The sequence below is a fragment of the Moschus berezovskii genome, chromosome 17 (assembly GCF_049115385.1).
Source record: "Moschus berezovskii isolate FMDL1 chromosome 17, NW_MosBer_1.0, whole genome shotgun sequence".
In the NCBI taxonomy this organism is placed as follows: Eukaryota; Metazoa; Chordata; class Mammalia; order Artiodactyla; family Moschidae; genus Moschus; species Moschus berezovskii.
Window position 1 is genome coordinate 74,350,734 of NC_142476.1, and position 16,851 is coordinate 74,367,584.

Below are 16,851 nucleotides of genomic sequence, written 5' to 3' on the forward strand. Positions count from 1 at the left end.
AGCATTGGGATTCTGGAATCTAAAGAGTTGTTGTTTTTAATAATTTGTCTTTACTGTTATCCTAGACTACTGTATCTTCTGCTTGTTTATCAGACAGAAACTGGACTGCAGTTATTTCCTCTTTCATTATTTCGTTTTCTTGTTTGCTAGCTGAATCTCCATAACTTCGGGTTTTGCCAAAATATCAGTGGTGACTAGGGGGATGATTCAAATAACAGGCTACCTATTTTCTCTGGCATATATCTTAGTCCCTGTGTTCATTTTAGAGTTAAGTTGGAAGCATTTCTACTTAGTCCCCAGGTTGTAAGACACGTTATCACAGAATCACTCACTCACATCTCCTTAGCTTCTGCAAGACACACCAGACATCCCCCAAAATGATGTCCTGACCTTTACCTTGATACAGAAGCTATCCTGTAGTCAAAGAGGAGCTGAAGAATTTGCTCTCTCCCCATCATATGTTAACACTTATTATCGTCTCTAAAAAGACATCCTACTCATTTTCTATTTATTTTCTTAGTCATAAATTGCTTAAAAAAGATTGCTGTTAAACAAGTTTCCAAATACGCCGGAGCTGATTTTACACTTTTGTTCTCTTGACATTGTGGTTCTTTCTTATAATTATACCTGACCTTATAGCCCTCTTTTCGACATTTATATAGATTATTAAGAATTCTGAGTTCATCATAAAGCTCCTTTTCATTTGCATTAATTTGTGTCTTCTTTCTTATTCCTCACTGGAATAATATGTGATTATATTAGCATAACTCTTCTAGTCTTTATGAAGTCTTCTTGAGTTATCAGTACTCTTAAGTCTCAAGATTTACAGGGTCATAAAATAGTTTCCTGGAATGTTTTAATGTTTGTTTATTTGAAAACCATGTATTAATTATTATTAGCTGTGTTATACATGGGATTTATGAATTTATGGATACAAGTCAAGTAAGGCTATAGTCAATGGACTACAGGTAAATATTTAGCAAAATGTTTCTAAAAGAGGTTGTGTGTGTTGGGGGTGAGGTGGAAACAAAGATGGATAGTAGTTCCTGAATTCTCCAGTGGAAATACTCACTCCAGGCCCAGTTTCCAGTCAGTAGCATTAAGCTACTGAACAAAGGGTACAAAAGGGATGATAACAGCTAGTTCCAGGGAAACTGGTGTGAGATGGCTCCAGGGCAGCTCTGGTTATATTAACAGTGATTTCATACCTAGTCCTAGCCCGCCTCCCCACCTCATTCTCCTGAGTCCTCTAGCCAGAAGGGACAAGTTTGGGCTCTTTTAATTGAATTCTCTAACACTGCCACTTTGCTTTCCTTACTCCTTCCTTTCAATACTGTTGAGCAACAATTTCTATTTGTCAATGTTAAGTTTATTTTGCTGTTTATGAATATATAGTTTGCATATTACATATGAATATATAATTCACATATTATTTCCTTATTATTACTTTTCTTTTCCTGTGTTTTCCATAGCTTTACTTTAAAATTTTAAAATATTACTTTAAAAAATTTTAAAAAATTACTTAAAAAAAATCATAGTTTTCTTTGTATTTATGACTAATTTTTTCTACCTCTTCAAATACCTTCAGAGTACTTTCAAAAGATCAGTCATATCATGTGATCTGACAATTCCACTGTTTTCTTGGAATCACCTCTCCTAGAGACTTCTTTTTCCATCTGGACTCTCCACTCTCTAGTCTTAATGAGTCACTCCTGTTCGGGGACTTTTCTTGCTGTTGCTGTCCTAAGAACTTTCCTTGCTTTTCTCCTAGTTGGTCTATCTCTGCTTACTTATTTGATGGATCTTATTTGTCTTTCTAAATTCTGTCTTTTCACTTGTAGCATCATCAAAATAAAAAGGCAGCAAAATAGCACTGAACATGGTGTTGATGGCTGCAGTATTATTGCCTGTATTTACCTTGAGTTTCACTGCTTCACACCGGGTTGTCTGCTTAGTACTACCTGTCATTCTGGGATCTCCTTTTCTCACCTTTCTTAAGGAGGATACTTCAGTTTCCTTTTGCAGTTTGTTCTATTTTCTAATTACCCATGATCTTACTCTATTAGTTTGCTTTTTTTCTTATTTTTTTCTGGAGTATATCTTCGAAAAATTTCCAGAGAAAAGGAAATAAATATTTTGAGCTCATGAATATCTGAAAATGTTGTTATTCTACTCTCTCATTCAACTTACAGTTTGTCTGGACATAAAGTTCTAGACTGGAAGTGATTCTTCATATTTTGGAACATTTGCTATTAAAAACTTGAAGCGATTCTGATTCCTTTCCGTTTTATTTGACCATTTCCCTAGACTGGTTCTTTGTAGCGCACACAAAACTACACCTTTGGTCTGAAATATTAAAACAATTTGCTTTAATGTGAGGTGACCTCCTTTCCTTATGCTAGGATCTCAACAGAATCTTTCAGTCTGGCAACCTTGTCTGAGATCAGAGGAATTTTCCTAAATTAATGTGTTTTACATTTCTCTCTTTTTCTCTTTTGGCAGCACTCCTACTTTTTACATACTGAGTTTTCCTAACTGCTTTTCAAGTTTTCATATCGTTTTCTCCCATTTTTCTCACTCTGAAAAACTTCTTCAACTTTATTCTCTAACTCTTCTATTTAATTTTCATTTATTTTCTCATATTTTTATTTCCAGAAGTTTTTTCTTTCCTCCAAATGATCATTTTGAAAATCTACTTCTTTCTTAGACAAAACATCTTGCTTCCATGAGATTATTAATAGAATATTTTTAAAGTTTTTTTCTTTCCCCACGGTATCTTTTTCTCTTCAGATTCTTCATGGTTTCATTTCTTTGGGTTTCTGTACCTCATGTTAAGAGGCTTTTCTCAGAAGCCTAGTAATCCTTGATTGTCTTCTCCTGTTAAAGAATGAGGTGCTGTAAAGCTGGCTAGCAACTTCAAGCCTGTGAGTGGTGCTTGTAATTACAGAAGTCACTGTGGGCCATTTGTTGAAATGCATGGGTCATTTGTTGAAATGCATGGGCCATTTGTTGGAGATGCCTAAGGTAAGTATGATTCAGCATGTCTTCTTGTACTTGTTCGATAGATTCTCACAGAAAAGAATCTTATCCTTGTGGGGCAACAGGCAGTCAATATTTTTGGAGACCAGGAAGGGAAAAGGCAGGTGTGGGTGAGAGTGGAAGCAATCCGATCATTCAGCATCTAGTCTGCATGTCTGTACTTTATTTTCTGCTTTGGAACTGTGTCCCCACCTCAGTCTTAGGGAGCAATTGCAGGCTGTAGAACCTCAGTTTGGATTGTTTCAAAGAATGAAGCTTCTGGGTCTGCTGAGATATGGGCAGATGGTCAGACAGTCAGGTATTGGAACAGATTCCAAGAGTCTAGTTTTTTTTTTTTTTTGCTGGCTTTTGTTGTTTATTATTTATTTTTAAAAATTAATTTTAATTGGAAGAGAATTACTTTGCAATATTGTGCTGGTTTTTGCCATACATTGACATGAATCAGTCATGGGTGCACATGTGTTCCCCACCCTGAAACCCCCTCCTACCTACCTCCCCACCCCATCTCCCTGGGTTGTCCCAGAGCACCAGTTATGAGTACCCTGCTTCATGCATCAAACTTGCACTGGTCATCTATTTTATATATGGTAATATACATGTTTTAATGCTATTTTCTCAAGTCATCCTACCCTCACCTTCTCCTACATAGTCCAAAAGTCTGTTCTTTACATCTGTGTCTCTTTTGCTGTCTTGCATATAGGATCGTCATTACCATCTTTTAAAATTCCATATATATGCGTTGATATACAGTGTTGATGTTTCTCTTTCTGACTGTATAATAGGCTCCAGTTTCATCCACCTCATTAGAACTGACTGAAACACCTTCTTTTTTATAACTGAGCACTGAAGAATTGAAGCTTTTGAACTCTGGTGTTGGAGAAGACTCTTGAGAGTCCCTTGGACTGCAAGAGATCCAACCAGTTCATCCTAAAGGAGATCAGTCCTGGGTGTTCTTTGGAAGGACTGATGCTGAAGCTGAAACTCCAATACTTTGGCCACCTAATGTGAAGAGTTGACTCATTGGAAAAGACCCTGATGCTGGGAGGGATTGGGGGCAGGAGGAGACGGGGACGACAGAGAATGAGATGGCTGGATGGCATCACCGATTCGATGGACATGAGTTTGGGTAAACTCTGGGAGTTGGTGATAGACAGGGAGGCCTAGAGTGCTGCGATTCATGGAGTCTCAAAGAGTCGGACAAGACTGAGCGACTGAACTGAACTGAACTGAATGTTCCACTGTTCGGCTGCTGATGGAAATCTATGTTGCTTTCATGTCCTAGTTATTGTAAACAGTGCTGCAGTGAACACTGGGGTACTTGTGTCTCTTTAAATTCTGGTTTCCTTGGTGTGTGTGCCCAGCAGTGGGATTTCTGGGTCATATGGCAGTTCTATTTCCAGGATTTAAGGAATCTCCACACTATTCTCCATAGTGGCTGTACCAGTTTGTGTTCCCAGCAACAGTGTAAGAGGCTTCCCTTTTTTCCACACCCTCTCCAGCATTTATTGTTTGTAGATGTTTTGATGGCAGCCATTCTGACCAGTGTGAGATGCTACCTCATTGTTTTGATTTGCATTTACCTAACACTGTGTAATGCTGAGCATCTTTTCATGTGTTTATTAAGCTTCTGTATGTCTGCTGCTGCTGCTGCTAAGTCACTTCAGTCGTGTCCGACTCTGTGTGACCCCATAGACGGAAGCCCACCAGGTTTCCCTGTCCCTGGGATTCTCCAGACAAGAACACTGGAGTGGGTTGCCATTTCCTTCTCCAATGTGTGAAAGTGAAAAGTGAAAGTGAAGTCCCTCAGTCGTGTCCGACCCTTAGCGACCCCACGGACTGCAGCCTACCAGGCTCCTCCGTCCATGGGATTCTCCAGGCGAGAGTACTGGAGTGGCTTGCCATTGCCTTCTCCGTCTGTATGTCTACTTGTTTCTTAAATAGCTTTCTCTCAATCCTCAGTAGTTCAACTGTCCTCCCAGGTGTCCTGTGCTTCCCAGGTTCTAACCCACCTAAAAATTTTGTGTGCAGATTGGGTATCTCTCTGCTTTTCCCACTGCTGATTTAGGGTTTGGCTTTTTAGTTTGATTTTGCTTTGTTTTTCCTGCCAGGTCAGTTCAAATTTCTTTATCTTCTTTTCAGCTTCTAGAAGTTTACTGCTGTGGTCTCCTCTCTATTTCCTCCATTCTTGTGGGTTCGTGTCTAGTTAAAAAAAAATACATTTACTGTAGCTTATGTGGGGTTCGTGGAGGAAACAGATCGGATGCACAGTTAAACCCGCCGCCTGTATTCAGACACCCTTTCTCTGAACCTTTTGAAACCTGCTTTTCTAAAGCCCAGAACTCATTTCTGGTGAAACCCAGGTCTCCCATCTGATGATTATAGCCTCTCCGAGTGCATGTTCATCACATCCCTGGGTTCCTGTCATTTCCACTTCACCAAGTCAGTTATCTGTGTTTGCTTGTCATTGTATCCATGGTTACGGTTCCCCTCGTTACTCAGACTTCAGAGAGAGAAAACACAAAAGTTCAAGGATGTTTGTGCAAAATATGCTTCCTTTTCTGGACAAAGGTCTGCTTCAGAGGAGGACAAGATAGTGATTCAGTGGGAGGATGAAAGGATGGAGGAGTGGAATTGATGCTAATTACAGGAAGTGTCAGGAGCCCCCTACAGCCACCACAGCTTTGCTGGTGAAAGCTGGCTAATGAGTTTCTTGGAGGCTTAATCTAAACAAATATTTCTCACTGTCTAGAACTGAGTAATATATATTTGGACAATTTTAAAGATACATGGGTGCTCTTGTATCCAGATTATACTAGAAGTGGAACAGAAATCCTCCAATAATTCTGAAGACTTTAAGAAACATACAGAACATTATTTCCTCATGCCTTACAAAGGAAGACAACTTCAAAGAATACAAAATCACATTTTTCCAACTACAATGCTTGTGTAACCTACCGCTTCCCACCACTATGGACCATGAAGTCCAGAGAAACTTGGACAAGGCATGTGACTCCTTCCTGTTGAGTCAACATCAAACACACATCCTGGTCAACCCTCAAGGACATCGTAATATTTCTCCTTAAAGTGTCTGTTCCTCCTAATGAAAATAAATATAAATACTATGGTGCCCTGCATTGGTATTTGTGTAGTCTTTACTTTCTTTGTAGGAAATAAGAGAATAAAACTATAATCTCCTCATGTGGTCTTGTCGGTATTATTAACAGTAACTTTAGTTTTCAATGGTCAACAGTCTCTGTCCATTCACCTGTGTCTCGTCAAATTCAGCTATTCCTTTGCCAGGCACCTTCTTGGGCTCCAAAATCACTGCAGATGGTAACTGTAGCCATGAAATTAAAAGATGCTTGCCCCTTGGAAGAGAAGCTATGACAAACCTAGTCAGCATATGAAAACCAGAGACATGACTTTGCCAGCAAAGGTCTGTAGTCAAAGCTATGGTTTTTCCAGTAGTTGTGTATGGATGTGAGAGTTGGACCATAGAGAAGGCTGAGTGCCAAATAATTGATGCTTTTTTACTGTGGTGTTGGAGAAGACTCTTGAGAGTCCCTTGGACTGCAAGGAGATCCAACCAGTCCATTCTAAAGAAAATCAACCCTGAATATTCATTGGAAGGACTGATGCTGAAGCTGAAGCTCCAATACTTTGGCCACCTGATGCTAAGAGCTGACCCATTGGAAAAGACCCTGATGTTGGGAAAGATTGAGGGCAGGAGGAGAAGGGGGCAACAGAGGATGAGATGGTTGGGTAGCATCACCAACTCAATGGACATGGGTTTGAGCAAGCTCCGGGACACAGTGAAGGACAGGGAAGCCTGGTGCACTGCAGGTTCAAGGGATCACAGAGTCAGACACAACTGAGCGACTGAACAAAGTTGTGCTCAGGGTGTCTTCTTAGACCCCCCACCCCCAGCCACTGTCAACATACAGGTAAATTCACATCTTTCACCCTTTCCCACCACACACTCCCTCTTGTCTCAAGACCCTTCAGCTTCTGTAGATAAGGATCCACTAGCATCCCAGAGCTCTTTCTCTAGAAGATCACAAGGACATTGCTTAGCCCACAAGGAAGAAATCAAGCTTGTGGATACAGAGGGAGACTTACTGGGTTTGAAGTCAAAATTTTGACTCCGTCCAGACAAAAGGAACCGTGCCTCCTAAACATCCTGGAACAAGTCACTTCTTGCCCGTGAAACTCATTTTTTCAGTCTGTAAAAGGGGAATGATCCTTCTCTTGGCAGAAGTTTTGAGATTTAGTAATAGTATTTGTAAAACATGTAGCTCTTTAGCTAGTAAACATGGCTGGACAATTAATAGTAGCTAAGGAGCTTCCCTAATGGCTCAGTGGTGAAGAATCTTCCTGTCAATGCAGGAGACATGAGTTTGATCCTTGATTCGTGAAGATCCGACATGCCATAGGGCAACTAAGCCTATGCACCACAAGTATTGAGCCTGTGCTCTAGAGCGAGGGAGTTGAAACTTACATGTGACAAGTACTGAAGCCCTCATGCTCTACAGCTGGTGCTATGCAACCAGCGAAGCCACAGCAATGAGAAGCCTGCACACCGCAACTAGAGTAGCCCCCGCTCACCACAAACAGGGAAAAAACCTATACACAGCAGTGAAGACCCAGTACTCCACTCCCCCCGAAAAAAGGACAAACTGCTCCTATTAAAAAACAAGTAACTAAGAATAAATATCCTTCAGAAATGCTAATATAAATCAAGAATTAATTATAACAAAATGTTTATAAATGTAAATCCCCTCCGGAGTCCTTCAATAGACCAAATAGTCAAAGGCTATATTTATTTTGTCTCCATAGGTTAAACTTGCAGTCCATATGGTACACTTCAGTCTCTTGTGACCAACGGGTGGAATTGTTTGGCTTGTGACATTTGAGCATGGTTTTGAAAGTTTTCGTGCATCTGAGAACACATTCATTACTGCTAATGGAGTTCAAACTAAGGATCTTTTTAATGGTCAGGCTTGAAGCCTTTTCATTAAAAGATTTACTGTCTCATCAGTCATAGAGTGAATAGCTGTGCATTGTTTTGGAATAACTAATAATGATAAACATCTTAGAGAAAAATTTAGTCAGCCTAATGTGCCCAGTAATGAGAAAAGATAATATTAGCATTTAACTTTAAAATGACCTTTTCTTCTGTCACCAGCAGTTCATCACAGTTAAAATTCAATTCATTTCTTACCTGGCCATGATGAAAAGGTAACACAAAGACCTCTAAAATGGAAAAGCACAGTGGGGGAGTAGTAGGAAGCACAAAAAGACGGGGGGACGTGTTGGTTTTCTAGAAGATGATATTGAATATTTCCTTATGTTGTTTTCCAGGAGTTTTGTAGTTGAGAATGTTGAGTACTCTAGAGAAAGAAAACATATATTTAATACTTATTATATCTCATTCAAGAGGATAAAAATCAGAGTAAGACTCAGGCATTATGCTCATGAACTTATTTTTTGATGAAACATATGATTATAATACAGGTTCCCCTGGGGCTCAGCAGTAAAGAATCACCCTGCAATGCAGGAGCAACAGGAGACATTGGTTCCATCTCTGGGTCGGGAAGATTCTCTGGAAGAGGGTATGGCAACCCACTCCAGTATTCTTGCCTGGAGAATCCCATGGACAAAGGAGTCTGGCAGGCTACAGTCCATTTGGTTGCAAAGAGTCGGATGCAACTGAAGCAACTTAGCATGCATGCATGCATGCATGCATGATCGCAATGCAGGGTAATAGGTGCAGTGATGCAGGTGAGTTCCAGGTTCTTTGGGTGCATGAAAGAGGGAGCAGCTCAGGCGTGAGCGCCCAGGGAAGGTTGCATAGAGATTCCGGGAGAGCAACATTGAAGGAAACGATTGAATAAACTAATCTGGTAGAAATCTATGTCAAAAGTGTAAGTGGCAGTGAAATACATGTTTTAAGGATGAACATCTTGAATTGCTTGGAAACTGTTAAGCAAACCACACTGCAGCAGAGAAAGATTCAGAGATGTTGGTCACATACACGTTTGTCGATTTCCATTTGACTGGTTCTTGCCAGAGGTAATGTCAAACAAAAATTTAGTTTCTATTTGGATTCATTGTTCTATCGATGCCTGCTTGGTGCTGCAAAGCAGAGCTAATGACTGAATATCAGTAAGAAAGCCACACGCTGTGAGAGCAGTCAGACCTAAAGCTTTGCTCTTAAATCGCCGCCTTTTCTCCAAGCCTGCATTTCCTTCATGGATCAAATACAGAGCCCCTTCTCTGTTACTCTGTATGTCTCTAGCCCTATTTTTTCCCCCTACGATGTTTCTTTCTTTGCTCCACTTCTGTATATTGATGTCTGTTTCCCACCTGTTTCTTGCCTCCAGGAGGGACAAGATGATGTCCCTCTGTTACAATTAGGTTTCCAGCTATACTGTTCTGGTCTTCTAGCGTGTCCTGATTTTGGCTGAGAACAGTAAGAGAACAAAGAATACCTCAGACAAGGATCAGATTGTGGAAGGTGGGGGCAAGAGAGGTGGATTTTCCGTTTATTGTTTAGGTGAAGATATAGTCACCCCAGAATCTCCCCCTATATTCAACTCATCTTTTTCCTTGCTTTTTTTTTTCTTCCCTTTTAGAATCACTGTAAAATATACTTTTAAAGAAAAGTAACATGATAGCCTTCTCACATATTGCTCTACTTTTGCAGGTCCCCTGACATTAAAGCAACTGTCAGCATCAACCTATTCTTCCTGACTCATTGATTTTTTTAATCCCATGGTCTTCCACCCACAGCTACTAATTGCAGCTGGCTGTCACCCTGGCATGGACAGGAGAGCAAAGGCTGGCATTTCAGTGAGTGGGTGTGATGATATGCAAATCTGCAAAGAGGTTCCCCAATGGAACTCTGCATCTAGCCGGTTTGTCCAGAGATCAAGTATGAGTCCCACCTATTTAGCTGCAGGCCTGCCAGCTTAGGAAAAGAGAACGAGACTGGCACACTCTTGTTTTAGAGACTTCCTCTTTTTTCCTCTGTCTTGGCCTCTGATGTTCTGTTTCTCTCCAATATTTTCAGCTCTTTTAACTCTCTAGTCCTTTTAGCCTGTGTTTTACTCAAAAGGCACAAAATAAGTCTTTTAAATATCAGAACTATTTCATAAACAAAGCTGTATTGAAGAGATTTTGCATATGTTTTTCATTTACTGACGGCAGGGGGCGATATATGCAAAGAAATAAACTGCAGCAATCAGGTAGCCTTTCCAGACACCTGCAGACGTTTATAGTGCCACATTATAGAATGGCTTTAAAATGTATCATTTCTCTCAGAGGCTGCCAAATGTACGATGATGCATGTCCTCACTGAGATATACAGACAGCAAATGTCACACGCATATTCTTCTCATCGAAGACGCAATGTGTTGTAACTAATAATGATTTCTCCAAATCACAGATTAATTGGTGTGCAGTTAATTTGGCATATCTTAAATACAGCAGAATCTCCTTCACCTGAGTTCATTTAAAATAATAAAACATTTTTTGTGGATAATATTGCTTGAATTCCCCAATGACACCCTTCTCAATAACACCTCCAGTCTTCCAACAGACCAGATAAATGAGAAGTTAGTATTGATAGAAAAAAAAAGAAACATCTCTTTATTTTTCTTTCCAAATAACTGACATATTTTTATTTCTTCCCTCAAATGGTTAAAATGTTGCAGTATCGCACCATATAACTTAGAAAAAAGGAAAAATAAGTCCAATGGACTTGATTCACATGAATTATAAGTACAAAAGGCAAAATGTAGTACAGAGCATTATATAATTGTAAAAGCTTCCTAAAAGAGCTAGAACTACAAACTTTGAAAGGTCAGTGAATATTGAAGTGTTTTGACATGCCATACAGATAAAGAGCTTCAAGGACAGGCAATTTGACTTGTTCAAAAAAGGTATTATTTCACTAAAACATTCACTTTTGATATTTTCCCATATTACAGTTATCTGCAGACTAAATTATACAGGATAGGCATGGAGGATACTTCAAAAAGCTGCTTTTTAGCAAGCAAAGCCGATCTCCAAAATGAATTATCCAAGACTAAGCATTCATTTTTAAGTGCTGAAGTTTTTCCAGATATTCACAAGATGCCAAAGTATGAATGTTTGCTGGGAAGAACAGAGCAAAAATCAAATCCATGAGAGTGATTGATTTGACTCCAGGATCAGATTATAGAAACTCAAGATTCAACAATCTAAATATGATGTGATTTTTAAGAAATAAGATAATTAAAGCCACCAGTTATTAGTAATGACCCAATCAACTAATGTTGAGCCACCAATGAACAATCATTCATGTTTACTAACGCTCCTTGTAGTTGGAAATTTCTCAGGTTGGAGAATTTGTAAAAACTCCTATCACATTCAGTATAAAATGGAGCTTACTTTAATACCTTGTAATAAATTAGTTGAATTGTTTACTCATCAAGGAGTTAGTCACCAACTCAATCTTCAGGAAAGTTAGAGAGAAATAACAGACTAATAAAGCAAGAGCAGAAAAAATTAATACTTTTCATTTGTGATGACTACAGCCCAGATCACATGAAAAGGATGCCATGACTGCTATTGGTTTTTATTTCTGGGACCTGCAGAATAGAATTCTGATCAAGATATACAACATATTATATCTTAAAAAAAATATTTACCATATGCTGTAAGATCCATTTATTTCAGGACAATGGATAATTGCATGAAACCTACTTCATGTAGCTTTGTGTTCACTTTTGGATGTATTAAATGGGGACTGGAAAGATACCCGAAGACACATTTCACGTCTTTGGTGACGTGTGTATAAGTTTGATGAAAGAAACTGAGAGTGAACAAAATAATACAGCTGCATGACAGAGGAAGAGAAAAGATTATTACTGAATGTGAACTGACTATAACTATTGTAACCCGTAGGAAAAAAAGCAGACTGAAATCAGAAAGTTCTAGGTGTAACTATTGGCTCAGATTCTTAGGAGCTCTGTGATCTCTGGGCTTTCTCTTAATCCCTCTGAGCCATTTATCTCATCAATACAATGGAGATAAAACTACCTTTCATTTTGTCATTATGAAGATTAATATTGACAAGAAAACGTATGTAAAAGTGCTTGACTCACAGTGAACACACAAAATTGGAACTCCTTTCAAAGTCTGTGCTGCTCTAACAGCAGGCTCTGGTGTCATGATAAACTCTAATCCTGCTTCTGGGCTCAGAGGCAACAAAATGGACTCTGATTGGTTCCCCTTTCCTCCTTAATCCCACTCTGCTTCTTTGTGCTGGTTTAAAGGCAGAAATCCATTACATGGATGGGTAGGAGAGAGGTTAGTGGCCCGAGGAGTTTGATAAGAACTAGATAGTGCTTCACTCCTAGCTTGTCAGGTCTACTTTGGTTTTGGGCATATGATAAATACCCAGTAGCGAGGATGGCTGAAAGGGAGCTCAGATATAAGAAATGGGCTACAAACCTTAAGAGTCAAACCAAATGACATAATGCTGAATTTACAGATGAAGGAAGGCTCTTTAGTTTATTTCTCCCCAGATTGAATATGACAAGCCAGTGTAGGACTGAGCCTGCAAAGGGGGACAGGTGGCTCCAGTTGTGTGGAAAGGGTGTCTATGGTGACTGGGAACCAGGGAGATGCTGGTTCTGATGAAAAAGAAGATAGTCACATAAATTCATTCATATAATCAATATTTATGGACCTCTTATTGTCCTGAATATTCACTGGAAGGACTGTTACTCAAGCTCCAATACTTTGACCATCTGATGTGGAAAACCAGCTCTTTGGAAAAGACCCTGATGCTGGGAAAGATTGAAGGCAAAAGGAGAAGAAGGTGGCAGAAGATGAGATGGTTGGATGGCATCACCAACTCAATGGACATGAATTTGTACAAACTCAGGAGATGGTGGAGGACAGAGGAGCCTGGTGTACTGCAGTTCATGGGGTTGCAAAGAGTTGGACATGACTTAGTGACTGAACAACAGACAATCCTATATTCTAGGTGCTATGATATAACTAACAATAAGCAAAATAGACCTGCATTTGTGAAACTTCTAGTGGAAGGACAGTCAGGATTCAAAGCAGCAAACATACTAGATTGTAATAAAGGATGAGGAATAAAATATATGGTGGAAACAGAACAGACATGCCCTAGGGATGTAAAATCTTTGGTAAGCTGGGCAAGGGAGGTCCCAGGGATAGGCAACATTTGAGGCAAAACGTAAAGAAGTTGAGTGCAAGCATTGTGAGCAGAGCTGGGGAAGATAATTTCAAGCAGAGAGATTAGCAGATGCAGATCCCTGAAACAGGAGTACGTTGGATCCTGTTTGAACAGAATCAATGACATCAGTTGATAGAGTGAAGCAAGTGGCAGAGATGTAAACAGGAGGTGAAGTTAGAAGGGGTAGGGCAGGACCTCATAGGTGCCATCTCAATCTGGGCACCACAGGGAACGGGCACTGATGTGTTTATCAGTCAGCTACTGTCATAGCAGCTTAGTGTACCAAGTCATTCCTCAAACTAATGGCTTAAAGCAGCAGTCATATCTTCTCACTGATGCATCACTGGGTGGCTAGTTGTCAGCTGATCTAACCTAGTCTCAGATGAGCTTCTTTCCAAGATAAAGATCAGGTCTAGTTCTGCTCTATGTATCTCTTATGCTCCTGGGACCCACAGGAAAGTGAGGCTAGGAGGTCCATGATGACAAGTTCACATGCACAAAGATAGTTCAAGCTTCTGCTTGTGTTAAATCCACTAAGTTTTCATTAGCCAGAGCAAGTCACATAGCTAAGTCCGGAGTCAAGAGGCAGGAACATGCAGTCTACCTCTAGTGGAAGAACGGGTACATAGTAAAGGGTATGGATACAAGAACTGACTTAACTATTGTGACCCAGAGTTGAATCTGTCATAGAGATTCCAGTGGAGGAATCACATGACTAACTTTTAACAGAGTCCAACCAGGTGGCACTAGTGGTCTGCAGGAGACCTAAGAGATGTAGGTTCGATCCCTGGGTCAGGAAGATCCCCTGGAGGAGGGCATGGCAACTCCAGTATTCTTGCCTGGAGAATCTCCATGGACTGAGGAGCCTGGTGAGCTACAGTTCATAGGGTCACAAAGAATTGAACATGACTAAAGTTTGAGTGAACTCCGGGGTTTGGTGATGGACAGGGAGGCCTGGCGTGCTGTGATTCATGGGGTCGCAAAGAGTCAGACACGACTGAGCGACTGAACTGAACTGAACTGAAAGTGACTTAGCATGCACACATCAGCTATTAAATGTAGACTGAAGGGAAGAAAGAAGACTTGAAGAAAGATAATCCAAAAGTGATCATGGAGGATCAGTTTGGGGTGATAGTGTGGATGGCAGGGAACGATTGCATTCAGGCTATATTTAGAAATTATAGCATGTCATCTGTCAAAGAAAAATGGCACTGGATGAATTAAACAGACAAAGGACATGTTATTCAAGACTATTGTAGTAGTGGAGAGAGACTGAACTAAGTTTTTATGAAAAAGATAAAAAGGTACAAGAATTTTTAAGCACTGGAATAAGCTGGTGAGAAAGTCTCTGGGAAGGGAAGTTGATCAGTGTGATTAGGCCATCATGTTTGGTTTTATGTTTGATTTTTGTGTTTTTGGATGCACCATACAGCTTGTGGGATCTTAGTTCCTCAACCAGGAATGGAGCCCATGGCCCTAGCATTGAGAGCACCAAGCGCTAACCACTGGACTGTCAGGGAATTTCCAGGCCATCTGTGTTTGTTAATTGTCACCTTCTGAAGTTACGCTTCTATCTCCCAGAGACTGGGAGATAAGACACTCTCTTATTCCATGATTATATCTCAAAGGACAGCTCCCAGCTCCCTAAGATAAACATGACTTGCAAAAGTTGGCAACAAATTCCCAATGACTATATTGTATATGGTAATGTATATGTTTCTATGATACTCTCTCAGTTCAGTTCAGTTCAGTCGCTCAGTCGTGTCCGACTCTTAGCGACCCCATGAACCACAGCACACCACACACTCTCTCAATTAGGGTTCTGTAAAAGCCTAGAGGGGTGGGACAGGATGGGAAGTGGGAGGGAAGTTCAATGGGGAGAGGACATATGTATACCTATGGCTGATTCATGTTGATGTATGACAGAAACCAACACAATATTGTAATTATCCTTCAATTAAAAATAGATAAATTATATATTTTTAAAAAACTAGCAAGAGGCTGGGAGAAAATTATCTACATTTCACAGGGTCAGATAAATAATTTCTAATTACAAGTTTTCTAAAGTAAATGCTCTAAAGGGTCCTAAAGTCTAGAAGAAATCTGTCTGAAGTTCATAAGGGGAGGGGGAGATTATGGCCATCTTGGTCGCAGTCAAGAGCATGGACTCTGACTCCTCTGCTTCCTAACTGGTGCCCTCAGAGCAGTTACTTAACGTCTTTGTGCCTTAGTTTTCTTATCTGTTAAGTGGGGATGATAAAGCAAAAACCCTTGGGAGATTATGCATGGATTAAAGTAGTGAAAATATATATATACACAGAATTCAGAACACTTTCTGGCATATAGTAGCGTTAACTACAGTTATGGTCAAGGTAACAGATTCTCTTAAGGAATCAGAGATCAGGTATGAGACAAAGCGAGGATGCAAGATAACATCAAAGTTTGGGGTCTGAAAAGTGAAAGTGAAAGTTGTTCAATCATGTCCAACTCTTTGTCACCCCATAGATTATAGAGTCTATGGAATTCTCCAGGCCAGAATACTGGTGTGGGTAGCCTTTCCCTTCTCCAGGGGATGGATCTTCCCAACCCAGGGATGGAAACCAGGTCTCCTTCATTGCAGGCAGATTCTATACCAGCTGAGCCATGAGGAAAGCCTAAGAATACTGGAATGTGTAGCCTATCCCTGCTCCAGCAGGTCTTCCTGACCCAGGAATTAAACCAGGGTCTCCTGCATTGCAGGTGGATTCTTTACCAACTGAACTATCAGGGAAGCCCCAATGGGTCTGAGCTGCTACAAAAATGGAGTTGTGATTCACTGAGACAGAGAAGCCAGTAGGTACAGGTTTTATAGTGTAAGAAGTGGTTGTGTGTATGTGTTAGTCGCTCAATTGTGTCCGAGTCTTTGTGACCCCACAAACTGTAGCCTGCCAGGCTTCTCTGTCCATGAAATTCTCCAGGCAAGAGTACTGGAGTGGATTGCCATTCCCTTCTCCAGAGGATCTTTCCTACCCAGGGATTGAACCCTGGTCTCCTGTATCACAGGCAGATTTTTTACCATTTGAGCTACAGTAAGCCCAGTGAAATAGTTTCGGTTTATGAGTCATCAGAGGATGGGATGAGTTAGGTAATGTAATTTCCCTTTCTTAACAATATATATATATATATATATTCATACACATATACATGTATATTATACATATATAGAGAGTGGACTGTATTTTAAAAGTTCTGAGTGTAATGTTAAGAGACATGTTTCAATTCTTTCCTCTATGCCCCAAATTAGACATTGGTAGTTATAGGGAACGGAGAAGGCAATGGCAAGCCACTCCAGTACTCTTGCCTAGAAAATCCCATGGATGGAGGAGCCTGGTAGGCTGCAGTCTGTGGGGTCGCTAAGGGTCGGACACGACTGAGCGGCTTCACTTTCATTTTTCACTTTCACACATTGGAGAAGGAAATGGCAACCCACTCCAGTGTTCTTGCTTGGAGAATCCCAGGGACAGGGGAGCCTGGTGGGCTGCCGTTTATGGGGTCACACAGAGTCGGACATGACTGAA